Genomic DNA, 15,030 nt, shown 5'->3' with positions numbered 1-15,030 from the left:
TACCCCACCCTTAAACTGAAAACCACAGTTATTCTAGTAATTTGGGATAAAACAGGTGTATGTAATTTATTGACATTTGAGTTAGAAGCACTTTTGGGTGGAAGGTGGTATACATAGAAAAGATTCACATATAGTTAAATTGGATATCTAGCAAATTATTACCATTTTCCATTTATTTCAAACACATAGATTTTTAAATATAAAATCTAGGAAAGCTCTGCAGACTAGAAAACAATCCGTCTTTCCAAACTAATGTCTTCCCTCTTGATAAATTTATGTGCTCTCTGTCCTGATGACAATTATTTGGGATACTGGAAGTAATGGAAATTTTTTATGATCTCATGTGAATCATTTCTCTCTTTTTCTCTTCTCTCTTCCCTCCTCCACCTCCTCCTCCTCCTCCTATTCTTCTTCTTCTTCTTCTTCTTCTTCTTCTTCTTCTTCTTCTTCTTCTTCTTCTTCTTCTTCTTCTTCTTCTTTTTTCTCTCTCTCTCCTCTCTCTCTCTCTCTCTCTCTCTCTCTCTCTCTCTCCTCTCTCTCTCTCTCTCTTCCCTAAAACAGATGTAAGAAAAGAAATTTATGGAAGCTACTTATCCAAAAAATTGATTCGGTAAGCAATAGAAAAGTTTCAGTCTATGAAAGACAGAACCTTCATTCTACTGTAGGAAGCTGCAATATTCCTAACATGAAGACTGTTGGACAGAGTAGTCAGGCTCAACCTTGTGTGATTTTTGTTTTCCTGTTAACATTCTAGGACTGTAACTGTTGGACTTCTCTCTGATGATCTATTGGTTTTGAATTTCAGTGTATTTCAAAATGTTACCCATCAGAGAAGATAGAAAAAGGGTTTGTTACCTGAAGGAATTTTATCATGGTATACCTGGTTCTTTTAAAAACTTTCCAGGAAAGGTTAGTAATTCCTGCTGAACAGATATAGAATAGATCATAGTTCTGCTCAGGAACTTCTTATAGCCCTTTCCATTCAAATAGACTTATTAGGAGAGAATTTGAAGGAAGGAATATCTCATCACTCCCATAATATGTCCAAGAGTCTAAATAATTAAACACTTTTAATAACTAATGTACAGGCTTGATTATAGGCAGTGATTTGAATCAGTCAATATTAATAACATATTTTATGACTTAACCCATGCTTCACTCTTTTTTATTCTCTTAGCCCTGTGCAATGTTGATATGATAGATGAGGAAAATTAAGTTCAGAAAGGTAAAAAATATTTTCTTGAGCTATATACTCATTTAACAAATTATAAAGACAATAATTATATACAAGTTTCTACCTATTATATCCCACTTTTCCTCATTACCCAAATACAAATAAGTCTTTAATTTTTCAACCTTTCATATATATATATACACACACAAAGTACAAGCTACATTTAAAATAAAGTTTCTATTTGACGTTTAGGGTCTTCATTCTTCCTTGTCCCTGGATTTGATTTAAAGTCACTCTAGAAACCATGTACTCAACTTAGCAGTTCTATGAACTTTTCCCTAAATATAACTTTTCAAGGAAAAATACAGCCATGGGATTCACAGCTTCGTTATCAGAGTAGCACAGCTGAGTGAAAAGAAGTTCAGCAACCATTTCCACCACTTAGCAACATTGTGAATTTGGACAATGTCCTTCTTCAAGGTTATTTCCTAATCTATAATATAGGAACCTAAGTAATTTTACATAGTTATGGTATGGGAAGGATTAAATTTGATGTGAGGAAGTCTGAGAATGTCAAGTACCTAGTGAGTTTGTATTGTTGTTTCCTGTTCACTCTTTCACCTCTAGGTTCTAAGTTTTGGAACTTAAATTTCTCAGACTCGGTGTACTAATTGATCAAACACACATTTCACCAATATAGTGCCAGTAAGGAAATCACTTAATAACAACTGTTTGTTGAGAAGCATAATCACTCACCAACATTTAATTTTATATTTTTAAAGTTTTTTGATGTATAAGTTTCCTTATGTAGCCACACTGGATATATATAATAACTAATTTTTATGGCATATGACATATTTCATTTCACAGATATTTTCTGAAACATGACTTCTCAAATACATCTAGTAAAAGAAAATTTATCCAAAATTGAGAGGTAGTCTGTAAACATCCATTTACCTTATTTTGCACTAAAATTGTTCAAATACTTGCAGTTTCCTAAAAGAACACACACAATATCTAAGGAAGTGTCAACAGTCAAAATGAGAATAAAGTCTCAAATTAATTCCTATATTTAAGATTGTGCATTACTTAGATATCTTTCCCGTTCATTTTCTCATTATTTACCCAAATATTTCTCAGATTCTACTCACTTTTCACTCTATACATAAAACAAGATTCATTTTATTATCCTGAGTATGAAGCAATGAGTAATTTATAAATGAAAGATTTTTTTAATTAACCCATTAAAACTTTATTCTACATCAAGGCTTGTAGGTGGGTGAGTTGCTTTTATAATACCCATCATCAGTATTATGGTATAGGAATTGCTAATGTCAAAAGAGTAATATTACTGTCTACACATTATATTTTATTTAAGTAGAAATGTATTTTATTAAAAATAAGCCTAACTGTAGCTTCATATAAAGCAATAAATAAGGTTTTTTTTTCTTATTTTTAGAGAATATAGATAAAATATTTCATGAATTATTAGTCATCATGCATTAAGATATCTCTTGCCCTCTATTTCATGACTTTGATTAAATGATTCCTTTCTGCCTAACCAGGAGTCCTTCTCTTGGAGAGAGATGTTTAAAAGACTTCCTCATGATGCAGGAATTCAGGCTTAGGGCAGCTTTGTACAATTCTTCTGGCTTCTGACAACTAAGCCTACAGTGAGTTTTTTCATCATCTTTGGAGGGAGGGCTGCCACTGGGAGTGTACTTTATAAGCTAGTGGGATAACAGAACAGCTGGTTTTCCCTTAGACCTTACCTCTCTCTACTTTGAAAAATAGGAAGATAGAAAATGCTGTGCTGGAAATTCTCATGTTCCAGTTCTCAGTAAACAAATTCCCTCAGTGGTGAGATGATTCTGCTTTTACATAAAGATCTATTTGTAAAGATCCCAGTGATTAAGAATATATAAAATTTTGTGTGTGTGCAAAATAAAGACCTGCTTCAGTAACTCATTGGTCTAACACCCTTCTCAGCACTACACTGATCACACTGATTTCAAAAGATCTAAAGTTAGAATTAAATAACTTTACTTTTTTAAAAACAGAAATTTAGGGAGTCGGGGGGTATCGCAGCAGCTTAAGCGCAGGTAGTGCAAAACACAAGAACAGACTTGAGGATGCTGGTTCAACCCCCCGGCTCCCCACCTGCAAGGGAGTTGCTTCACAAGTGGTGAAGCAGGTCTGCAGGTGTCTTATCTTTCTCTTTTTCTCCTCTCTCCATTTCTCTCTGTCCTATCCAAGAACAACATCAAAAATAACTACAACAATAAAACAATGTCAAAAAAAGGGAATAAATAAATAAATATTAAAATATACATAAGAAAACAGAAATTTAGTCAGAATTATAAGGCTTAAGATCTAAACTGATTTTATTAAATTGGAATATCATACTTGATTTGTTATATGCTCATTAGAAAATTTTAGGACAGAGAAAGCATTACATCTTTTCCACTGTTTGACAAAAACTCTTAAAACATAAAAATATGTGAACATCCCCACATATGTTAAGTTCTGTCCTGTCTGAGAAAGATTTTTAGACAGAAAGCTAAGTAATAAGGAAGAATCTTGGGTCCTTCCTATTAAGCTGGTAACATAAAGTTCTTGAGATTTAGAGTTTCACTTTCTCAGGGTCAAAATCATTTCAAATATCAAACAAATGAGTTAGTGAATAAAATACATGAGGAAGTGAATAAAAAAAACCACTTAATCCAGGTAAGTGGGTCACGCAAATCCACCGAGAAGCTGAAACCTGAGAAATAGTCTGTTTCTCCCTCCACATCTATAATAGATAATTAAACTACTGATATGTTGAAAAATAATCTCCCTCTCTTCAGTGCCTCATTGCTTCCACCATTTACCATGCCCTCATCATCTCTCAATCGGCCCTATTAGCTTCCTAACCAATCTGCTTCCTTCTGTTCCCTGGGCTACCCTTCACAATCTACTGGGAAGTTCTTATATCCAACCCTTATCATCTCATTCTTGAGTTTGAACCCTACACTAATCCTTATGAAGTTTAATTCCTCAGCTTGATCTTGGAGTCTCTTCACAAAGGCAACTTCTGCCAAACTCTTCTGATTTGTATTTTATTGTACTCCAACTTATGATTTGTCTGCTTCCCAAATATACCACACCAGTGTTTACAAATGTAGTCATTGGCACATCAATATCATGATTACTACCATGTTCATGTACCACCTGTATTTTTTTGCATATTGTTTTTAATTGACTGCATTTTTAACTAAAATAAAGTCATTTCAAATGAAACTCTGTATTGATGCTGTAAGTGAAAACCTGCAATCAGTTGTCATAATGAAAACAAAACTGTAGAAATTTAATAAATGTGAAACAATGTTAAGTTCTAACTGCTAAAAATTTGGGGCTAAAACATGTTCTTTGACAAAAAGGGTGTTCAGCAAATTTTAAAAAGAAAGGAAATCTATTTAGGCAATACAGAATGATTTATTCCTTGAGTTAACTGGGATTGAGAGAAAATTCACAGGGGAGCAGCTTCTACTGTTTCATACAGTGCTGTTCAATGGTAGATGCTAAAATGATTTCAGATGTGCCGCACAATCCACAAATATTACATAATAACCACACAGTGCTGTACAGATCATTTACTGGAATTCCCTTCTCATTTACCCTATAAACTTATTTTTTATATTTATTTATTTACTTTCTCTTTTGTTGCCCTTGTTATTTTTCATTGTTGTTGTAGTTATTATTGTTGTATTTATTGTTGTTGATGCCATCGTTGTTGGATTGGACAGAGAGAAATGGAGAGAGGAGGGAAAAACAAAGAGAGAGAGAGAGATAGACACCTGCAGACCTGCTTCACCGCCTGTGAAGCAACTCCCCTGCAAATGGGGAGCTGGGGGCTCAAACTGGGATCCTTATGCTGGTCCTTGAGCTTTGAGCCATCTGCGCTTAACCTGCTGTGCTACCAAGAGAGCACTTTTGAAATGGAGAGAGGAGGGGAAAACAGAGGGGGGGAAGAGAAAGAAAGATACCTGCAGACCTGCTTCACCATTGTGAAGTGACTCCCCTGCAAGTGGGGGGCTGGGGGGCTCGAACCAGGATCCTTTATGTTGGTCCTTGCGCTTTGCGCCACCTATGCTTAACCCACTGCACTATCGCCTGACTCCCCCATATTAACTTATTTTATCTTTCTCTGATTAAAGAGAATTTCTTTGTCTGGGAGGCTTTTCATAACAAATCTCACCTTTCCCTATCTATTTACTTATATTTACCCTATCTGTTAACTTATTTTATGTAGCTAATTTACCCTATTAACTTATTTTATCTTTCTCTGATTAAAAAGAATGTCTTCGGGAAACTTTTCATAAAAAGTCTCACCTTTTCCATCTGTTGACTGCTTCTCCTCTGCTATCTCACTCATGCCATGTATTCCTCTTCACATTACTTTCCACTTATCTCACAACTGCAAGTTAACTGAAATTCTTCCCACAGTGAACCATTGAGGGGAGAGACACTGCCCTACATGTGTATACCTAGCACAGTGCTTGGAACATGATGGATATTGGGTGTCTAGAGAATAAATCACTACCAAATAAGACTCAAAATATCCACATAAGTTGGCAAGCATATGAGAAACCTAAGCAGGTCCAAACATTTTAAAAACAAGATCAAGGAAATATTAGTCCAGTTCATTGCTAAAAGGATCTAGACACATATATGAGAGTAGAACCAAGCTTGTTAAACCATGGACAAAAACACTGGTGTCAGTCTCAAGGATGGGAACTCCATGGTTTAGACTAGACTTTGTAGTAAATACATGACTATCTCATATCTTTTACAATCTAAGCCCCCAGTCTTTTGAAAAGTCAGTGTCTTGCATATAATAATTTCTCAAAAGGATTTTTTAATATACAGTTTGTGTAAAATATGAGATAAGCACCTTATACAGATAGGTTGAATAATCTGTCATTCTAGATAGATTGGTCATGTGCAAGACCTATGAGTGATATGCTCTAGATAATCCTTTTTCTAATGAGGTCATATATCTCATTATCTGGGAAACTGAAAGATCTATATTCTAGTAAAGATTTCATTTTTCAAAGGTTTTTCTAGTTTAGAAACAGTCTCCTTGTTAATAAGAAATATTTGCCAAATTACCATTTTAATATATTTTTTAATATTTATTTATTCCCTTTTGTTGCCCTTGTTGTTTTATTATTATAGTTATTATCATTGTTGTTATTGATTTCATTGATATTGGATAGGACAGAAAGAAATGGAGAGAGGAGGGGAAGACAGAGAGGGGGAGAGAAAGATAGATACCTGCAGACCTGTTTCACCGTTTGTGAAGTGATTTCCCTGCAGGTGGAGAGCCGGGGGCTTGAACCAGGATCCTTATGTTGGCTCTTTTGCACTTAATCCATGTGCACTTAATCCACTGCGCTACTGTCAGATTCCCAAATTACCATTTTTTAAAATATTTTTATTTAATTATTACTGGATAGAGACTATGAAAAATTGAGAGGCCAAGGAAGAGATAGAGAGGGAGAGACAGAGAGACACTTGCAGCCCTATTTCACCACTTGTGAAACATTCCTTCTGCAGGTACGGTAACCAGGGGCTTGAACTTGGATCCTTGGGGACTACTGTAATGTGTTCACTTAACCAGGTGCACTGCCACCTGACTCCTCAAGCTGCTGATAATAAAGTAAAATTGTTATTCTTTGGCCTGGTGACTTTCAGGCTGACCTCAGATTTATCAGTTATCCAAATATTAAAAGAATATAACTACTCCAAAGCTAACCTTGCCAAAGTAAGGAGTACAAAAACTGAATAAGAGCAAGAGACTGGCACACTTTAACAATGGCTCTTTAGTCACTATCAGGCCATCCAATCTGCTGGGGCCCTACTGCAGAGTCCTGAGATTCCCAAACAGACAAGATGGGCCTAGACCTTTAATAAATCTCTCTCTCCATTGTTACTGGTCATCTCTATCAGGAACAACACAATAGACCCCTCTGTGGACCCCCATAGGATCTTTCCCTCACCATGGATCAACAGTGGTAGAGAATGTTTCATCCTCCAAAGGGAAGCTGGACAATATACTCTATTTTCCACCTGAGGAAGATGGGTTCTGAAATTGGGGCAGGTTGGAACCTTCCTACTAATGACCACAGAATGTGAGCTCAGATCTACTGGATGCAGAGGTCATATAGGCGCCTAAGCTGAATATGGGCCCCAGATCACATCAAATCAATGGGGTTTACAGTCAACAATATTTATGCACCTTTCCCATATTTGGGAGCTACTCTCTTCCATGACCCAGCTTTCTGGTCCTTTTTCCAGCCATAACATCATTCATCTCCCCAGACAATAACCTAAGTCCACCTGCATATCAGATGTCAGGCTCAGAAAACAAAACAAACAATAAAAACACTAGTATAGTCATGGGCCCTTTTGAATATAATTAAAATAGGCCTACTAACTATCTACAAGACGGAGACCCCCAAATCTTCATCTGCACTATTCCAGCCTTTAGGTTCATGATTAGTCAACAATTTGTTTGGCTTTATATGTTAACTCTTCTTTCAGCCACCAGGTTCCAAAAGCTACCGTGATGACAATCGGACTTCCCTGGGCATACAACCCCACCAATGTGTCCTGGAGCCCTGTTTCCCCAGAGCCCTACCCCACCAGGGAAAGAAAGAGACGGACTAGGAAAGAAAGAGACAGGTATGGCTCAACCTGTCAATGCCCATTTTTAACGGGGAAGCAGTTACAGAAGCCAGACCTTCCACTTTCTGCACCCCATAATATTCCTTGTACCGTGCTTCCAAAGGGATAAAAAATAGGAAAGCTATCAGGGGAGGGGATGGGATACAGAGTTCTGGTGGTAGGAATTGTGTGGAGTTGTACCCCTCTTATCCTATGGTTTTATTCAGTGTTTCCTTTTTATAAATAAAAATTATTTAAAAAGGATATAACTATATGGATATTTTTAAACATTACTAAGTAAAAAAATAGCCTAGTTGTACGGCAACTTGTTTATCAGTGAAATTTTAAGCAACTTTACACTTCAGAGAAAAGATAGTTCAACTGAAAATGGAGTATTGACATTTTCACTACAAGGAGAGTATCACTGTATTGTGTTAAAAAAAGAGCTGCAAATCTACTAAATTCTGTGTTTGTCAGATTCATGAACGTGTTCTTTGCACTGCCAATTCAGTAATGCCTGTGGTACCAGCATAGTGTATAGCATGCAGGATAGCACCACATAGCTCCTACTAGCCTCAATTTCATCAATGCCCCTACCTAAATCACACCAGGATGGTAAGAAGGTATTAAAATATGAATAATTCAGGAGTTTATACACAGTTATATTTATAATGTCAGACTTTATACTCTAAGACAAAGTCAGTAGTTTATTTTTCTTATATAATCAAATTCTAGGAGATTCTGAACAAGACATTTAGAGGTTTATATCTTTTCTTTCCCTTTTTTTCTTTTTTTTTTTTTTTTGTAGAATCAGAGTCCCGTGTACATGTGTGATTTCACCACTCTGTGTTCAACCACTTCATTCAGACAAAGAGTTAAGGAGAAAGAGACTGAGAGCAAAAGAACTTGCACAATACCAGTGCTTCTCCTTGCCATGGTAATCCCCATGCAGTGATAGGGTTTGAACATGAGTGATACCATGGTAATACATGAGCCCTACCTGATGAGCTATCTTTTTACTCTAATTATGATTCCTTTGAATTCATACCTTGAGTATATAAAGTGATTGCAATTGCTGACTATCACACAGTCAATTTAACCGAAAGAGGAAGTGTCAACACCAGCTGTCACTGGGCCATGCAATTACCCAGCCCTTGAAGAAAAACTGAAGAGTAGCAATCCCACGGTCTTTGTGGCCCATACCAATAGAACCACATTCTGTTCTGGAAGTCGTGAATACTGGGTCACTTTCCCTCAAATCACCCTCCATTGTGTAAGGATAAGATAGTATAAATAACAGGAACTATAAAGCCATTAAGATATGGGTATTAGTCTTTCCTCTTTGACTTGAGCATTTCCCAAGTCTCAGACTCATTGTGCGAACAACATGAGATTGTTACTTATGTACAAGTATTTCTATGGTGCATTCCCACAAAATAGGTGCTCAATAAGTAGTACACATTTTCTGTGGTAAATTTCATGCATAGTAAAGGTTGGTTATCTAAAAGTGAGAAGGGGACACACAGCATTCCCAAGCATAGCAACCTAGCTAGCTTTGGTTCATCCTACCCTGTCTGTGGAAAACTCCTCTGGGGAAGCTGTTGAGGATGTGTGTCATCAGATAGCAGGACTTGGGCTCTGCTGCTAGGATAGAGTCTCCTGCCAGCATTTTGCTCCCCAAGCTGCACCAAAGCCCAGGAAAACAAACTTACTCAGAAATGAGTAAGTAGAGCAGATGTTTCTTTTTCTCTGGGAAGAAAATAATTTTGCAAATTCAGAAATGGAAATGACAGTTTGATCTATCCAATTAGCAGAAGCTAATTTAGATTTCAAGGTCATTGTGTATGACACACTCCTTCCTCACATGCCCAGAGCCCTGGCTCCACTCCCTTTTGGTTTTGTGGCTCAGCATCCCTAAACACATTGTAAACAAGCACAATTTCCATTTTAGGATTTTATCTCTCAGTGATATGTTAGAGCTCCCATTTTGAGGCATTGGATACTTGGCAAATGATGAAAGGTTTCACAGATTATGAAGGTTATGGCACAGTTTTCTCCTGCCTTATGGCTTAATTTAATTAGCTTTTATGTAATAGCTCAGCAGAAGAATAGTGCTGCAAAATGGGCTCAAATTTACCCACAGGCAACATCAAGAGCAGAGCAAATATGAGATATTCCAGATGACTCATAGGCTGATGGAAAATGCAGTGAAACCTTTTCGCTGTCAACAGGATCTAGCAAGGTGACAGAGAATGCTTTCCTAGGAATAGAAACCTGGTAACTCTGCATCTATAAGATCATTTTAAAATATGCTTAGAGTGAATAAATCAGCAAAACCACTGTCTGACCTTGAAATGATTCTGTGGCTACTAGACCTTGAAAACACTGATGGAGCCAGCTAAACCCAGCTTTCAACGATTTTGATCAACTCTATCTGTCCTTCCATAGCGCAGCCAGGACTTTGATTAACAGGAAACTTCTTTAGGGAATGAGACCTAAGTAGAAAAGTCAGGAGACAACTATGTTCTTTCCTATTTAAGCAGATAGTAAGTTACCTCATGCTTCTGTAAGGTTTCAGCTGGGCACAAATTCTTATATTAATTACACTTATTGGGGAACACAGGGCTTACAAATCCTATCTTTTAAACATTGAAGTAAGGCTGATGTCACACAATGTTTTAGCAGCTATACTCAGGCTTGAGAGAAAAGACATCCTGTGGGAGCATAAGTTTTCCCTGCTATAATTTCACTTACTTTCTTTAAAAGGAGAAGCAGATCTGGGTTCAAGGCCCCAGTGGTCACCTACAAGGTAAAAGCTTTCTAAGTGGTGAAAGAGTGCTACAGGACTCTCTCTCTCTCTCTCTCTCTCTCTCTCTCTCTCTCTCCTCTCTCTCTCTTTCACTCTCTCTCTCTTTCTCTCTCTCTTCCTTATCATCTCCTTCTTTCCCTCTCTCCCTTTTTCTTTTGTCCTTCCTTTCAAATTCTTTCTACCTCTATCCAAAATAAATATATAAGTAAATAAGTGAAATATTTAAAAAGAAGTAATAGTTGTGTGGGAGGGGGGTACATGATTTTTTTTTCTGTTAAGAAGAAAATGACTTTAGACAAGTGACAGCTGACTTTCTAGAAGAGTGCATGCAGCCAGTTATCCCACTTGTGAATAGGTTTGCAACATAAGGTTCAGTGCCAAAGAAAGCCTATGAGACTAGATTTTCTGATGTGATTAGTGTAGTCTCATAGACAGGCTGGCACTGATTATAGCCATGGCCACAATGTATGCCTATTAGATGTTCGAGTGTCAATATTTTTTCATGGATCTACACTCCCTTAGGACATTCAGCCAAACCCCATTCATGTGCAGACATTTAATAACTTTACTCAGCAAGTATTTACTGAGCATAAGTATTGTACATGGCACTGGGCTAAGAGCTGGTGATTTGAAGAATTTATTTAAAAAAGTACATCTTATTTCAGCACATCTAGACCTTCAGAGTAAGCATGTCTTAGTTCTGAAGAATAACACATAAGTAACTGCAATATAGCAAGTTGAAGTTATGCTTTGGTGTCAAGAAACAAGACTATGTCAACTTTTATTCATTCTTGATATTACATTGCCTTCTGTGACTTATTCATTCACTGACCTAACCACCTGTTGGTAGCATCCTATTAACAGTCTTTGTTTTCCTGAACTGTCTTAGGCACTGTGTCAGCTGTTTGAAGGTGTCTAAGAAGCCTTTAGGATTTTTTCTGGCTATTCTTTTCCTCTCACTGACTCTTATAAAAATAAGTGTTACCTCTTTGGCAATCTGACAGTTTACAGAAAAATAAGTGTATCTCCTTCATTTATAGAATTCTTGAAAATGCTAAAGGTGATTGAAAGTTAGCAGTCAAGGACTTTTGTTGGAATTTACCTCATAAATTCTAACTGAAATTAAGATTTCAGTTCTAAGTTTCCATAGAGACTGGCAAAACTTTCATGAAAAGGTGTCCTATCTATAGGTTAAAATGCATCAAATATGACTGCCTCATCTATGAAATGATTATGGGATCTTACAAAAATAAGTGCAACTGATCATTTCTGTTCATGTATACTCTTTGGCAATTTTAAAAATGGCATATTCATCATTGTTTTACAAGTTGGGAATCTTGATATCTAATGAATTACTACTCTGTAATTTAAAGAGGCCAACTATCAGGCAGAATGGATGGAACTGGACATGATTATGCTAATAAGCAAAGAGATGAAAGACAATTTTTGGATGGCTTTGCTCATATGTGAAATCTAGAGAATTAAACAAGTAAACTTTAGAAAAAAATATAAGCCAAACTGTCTCCTGGACTTTGTGAGAACTATTATCATCATAGGGGAAGAGGGAACATGAATTTGGTGGTAGGTACAAGTGATTCTCATACACACACACACACATTTTAAAATGTCTTTTTATATTTATTTTTTAATTGTCTTTATTTGTTGGATAGAGACAGCCAGAAATTGAGAATGGGGGGGAGTTAGAGAGGGAGAGAGACAAAGAGAAACATGCAGCCCAGCTTTACCGCTTGTGAAGCTTTCCTTGTGTAGGTGGGGACCAGGGCTTCATACTTGGGTCCACGCATACTGTAACATGTGTGCTCAACCAGGTGCACTGCAACCTGACCTCTATACACTAAAATTTTATAAATCACTGTTAGCTCATGAATAATAAAAATATTTAAAAAATTAAAAGGGTGATGGAAAAATACTCCTCCTTGACTATCTGAAAAAGATAGCCTCGAGTGAAGAAACCCTAATACCAACAAAAAAGCAAATAACAAATGAAAAATAATTTAAAGAGATTCTATTCTGACATGAGCATAGTAATAGAAAGCAGCCTGCATGGCTATCAACAGGAAGTCACTATGAAATAAATAAGGACAAGGGGAATAAAAAAAACAAAATCCCAGCCCACAGGATGCATTAAATAGCTCTCTGGGGAAGGCACCTCCTTTCCTATTCCCATGTTGAGTTCCTGGTATATAACACTGAAGTACTACAACTCTCAGGGTATGTTTGGTCCTGTGGTGTCTCTCACTCCCTATTTCTGTTTCTATCCAAAGATGTCAACCCAGAACAGCAAAGTGCAGTGATGACTAAAAGAATTCTAGACTTCAAGTTTGAAGACCAGAGGAATGACTTGATACTGCTTCTCTAATAAATTAGCACAGTTCTTAGCACAGTTCTTAGTGCTTATTCTTTGGTTTTGATGTTATCAAATATAGTATACCACATTGTTTTACACATATGATTACGGCCAACTCCCAACTAGTTGTCATCTCCCATAGTTGGGGATTATGCTGATTTCACTTTTAGTTCTGATACTTAGCACAGCACTGGAAACTTAGAAGGTCCTTAAGAAATATGGTTCAGGGCTACTTATTTGCGCTAACTATTGATAAGGACATTCATAAAACCTACAGAAAAAAACTGATTAAATCAACTCAAGATAGTTCTCTTTATCAGTGGAAGAGTGACTGGGTTTGTAAATGAAGATGCATTATAACATTACAGTATTTTATTATGTGTCTAACATATTATAAAAAGAAAAAAGATCTCACAAAAGAGAGAATAGAGAGAAGAATGTGTGGTTCCTTCAATTAACTTAATGATAATCTTCAGTCCTGCCTGAGCCTGTCTATTGAACTGGTGGGAGCAGCTGCCAGAAGCCTGTTTGCATATGGATTGAAGATTCTCTTGGGACAGTTCTTTTCTGAAGGAAGAAGTTGCTTGGCAACAAGAGTTTGACCTTCGAGACAATCGTACCCAACAGAGCAGCAAGTAAGTCTAAGTACAGTGTCTGTAGTGTCTGTCATTTAGATTCATTTCTCAACTGAGTGAAAAGAATATTTATGTAACTGTTACGGAGCATGGGAAGTTTAACTGTACCAAGTGGTTAAAAAAAAAAAAAAGCTGCTTTACTGTTACTATTATCTTTTTAAGACATTGAAGTATACTGCATTACTTCAGATCTATCTGATTGACTAAAACGTAAATGGAAGGGATAAATCTCCTCCCTTAAAAAAAAAATGACTATGGTAAGGTTAAATAGCTAAAACATTCATGACACTGCATGCATAGCAGTATTAGGAGTAACACTTGTGTCCATCAAAACATTAAGGCTCTGGTAACTGGTCAGATAATACTCACTTGGACATGTCCAAACTTGTAATGTAGTAACAGACAATGGCAAAAAAATGACACTCAGCAGACAGCTGATAGGAAACCATTCTACCCAGTGATCCAGAGATAGGAATGTAGATGGCACTGCCAATGACAGAGTTACTTACCAAAGGATTCTAGAGCATGAATGCAAGCCTAATTGAAATAACAACAGTCAGAGGACCTGAAAAGTTGATTACAACTCTCTGCTCCAGTATGTTAAAACGTCTTTGTCAGTTGGCTTTTTCTTTCCTAAAATGATCTTTTACATAGATCCCTGGCCTCATTCATGGGCAATTTTCAACGCTGCCAGACCACATTTTTTTCATTAGAGTGAGACACTGGAGTTACCTACCAAGGGCTGTGACACTCCTATTTGCTGTACCCGATAAACTATCTCTCAACCTCTAGGTTTTTTTTTTAATTTTTTTATTTATAAAAAGAAAACATTGACAAAACCATAAGGTACAACTCCACAAAATTCCCGCCACCTGATCTTCCTATCCCATCCCCTCCCTTGATAGCTTTCCTATTCTTTTTCCTTCTAGGAGTATGGACCCAAGGTCATTGTGGGATGCAGAAGGTTGAAGGTCTGGCTTCTGTAATTGCGTCCCCACTGAACATGGGCGTTGATAGGTGGATCCATACTCCCAGCGTGTCTTTCTCTTTCCCTAGTAGGGTGGGGGTCTGGGGAAGTGGAGCTCCAGGACAAATTGGTGAGATTGTCTGTCCAGGGAAGTCTGGTTGGCATCCTGCTAGCATCGGGAACCTGGTGGCTGAAAAGAGAGTTAACATACAAAGCCAAACAAATTGTTGACCAATCATGGACCTAAAGGCTGGAATAGTGCCGATGAAGAGTTGGGGGGGGTCCTCCATTTTGTAGATAGCTAATAGGCATATTTTAATTATATTACAAAAAGCCCATGGCTATATTAGTTTTTTTTTTTTTTCT

Source organism: Erinaceus europaeus, chromosome 2 (genome assembly GCF_950295315.1).
Source record: "Erinaceus europaeus chromosome 2, mEriEur2.1, whole genome shotgun sequence".
Taxonomy (NCBI): Eukaryota; Metazoa; Chordata; class Mammalia; order Eulipotyphla; family Erinaceidae; genus Erinaceus; species Erinaceus europaeus.
Note: the sequence above shows the minus strand (reverse complement) of the source record.